Here is a 1287-nt window from a genome sequence, read left to right on the forward strand (position 1 = left end):
GCCCTCTGCTCCCCTCCCCAATGCGTGTGCAGAGATGTGCCAGCAGCACTAAGGTGGCTCCCTGCCCACTCTACCTCCGTCCCTCCGTGCCGCTCCCAGAAGTGGCTGGCATGTCCCAGCATCCCCTGGGGCAGGGGGAGTGTCTCCACGTGCTGCCCCTGCCCCGAGCACCAACTCTGCAGCTCCCATTGGCCAGGAACTGTAGCCAATGGGAGCTCTGGGGGCAGCGCCTGCAGACAGCAGCATACGGAGATCCCCTGGCCCCACTCTTCTAGGAGCTACTGCCAGAGGGTTGTGTGTACCAGTCACTTTGGGAGCTGCACCACCCCTCCTGCATCCCACCCCCACCCCCAGCACAGAGCCCACACCGAAATTTCCTCCCAGAGCTTTGCTTGTCGTCCTTTCACTAGAACCATCCTTCTTCTCCTGGGCTGCAAGTAGCCATCCCTGGGAAGCCAAGAGGCAGGCACAGGATTCTGCCAGGTAAGTGTCCCACAGCGCCGTGATGGACGGTGCGATGAAGGTAAGTCTTCCTGAGGCACAATGAACTGCAATGCAGCGAACCACTGGCCAGGCGGTCGGGGTGAGGGGCATTCACTGGAGGTACAAGCTTGTGAGTGACTCCTGAGCACATGGCTCCTTCCCCTTTTAAGGACCTGCTCCTCATGGCCTGTGACTGGAGATGACTTGGCTGCATCTGGTGGGTCACACTCCACCTCAGCCAGTGTCCATGCTCTGGGTGTGTGATCGCTGCCTAATGAGAGTCCCAGACACCTTGTCTATCTAGGAGCTCTTCTGATCTTCCAGCCGTTCAACCAGCCCCTTCATCCCACAAGCATTGCAGGAGGGAGCGGGAGGGAGAGGGGGAAAGCCACTTCACAGGCATTCAGAGAGGGAGAGGAGACAAAAATGGGAATGGGGGAAGTATAACAGACCTATTGAGCATAGAAATCACTGCTGCTCCTACAACAGCAGGGATAGGCCACTAGGAGCTGGGAAGAATTAAGCCATCATGTTTCTGCCTGGTTTTGAACCAGGGACCTTTTGCGTGTTAGGCAAACGTGATTACCACTACACTACAGAAACTCTATTGCAGGACTCTGCCCCTCCCTTCATAAGAACGGCCAGACTGGGTCAGACCAAAGGTCCATCCAACCACATATCCTATCTGCCAACAGTGGCCAATGCCAGGTGCCCCAGAGGGATTGAACCTAACAGGTAATGATCAAGTGATCTCTCTCCTGCCATCCATCTCCATCCTCTGACAAACAGAGGCTAGGGACACCA

General features: G+C 56.6%; 1 non-coding gene across 1 annotated transcript; it reads right to left on the reverse strand.

Annotated features, from left to right (window-relative positions):
• Positions 1-1013: 1013 nt before the first annotated feature.
• On the reverse strand, positions 1014-1086 carry TRNAV-AAC. Its single transcript has one exon. It is a non-coding gene; the product is annotated as a tRNA-Val (tRNA).
• Positions 1087-1287: the final 201 nt, after the last annotated feature.

The sequence above is a fragment of the Mauremys mutica genome, unplaced genomic scaffold (assembly GCF_020497125.1).
Source record: "Mauremys mutica isolate MM-2020 ecotype Southern unplaced genomic scaffold, ASM2049712v1 Super-Scaffold_100108, whole genome shotgun sequence".
Taxonomy (NCBI): domain Eukaryota; kingdom Metazoa; phylum Chordata; order Testudines; family Geoemydidae; genus Mauremys; species Mauremys mutica.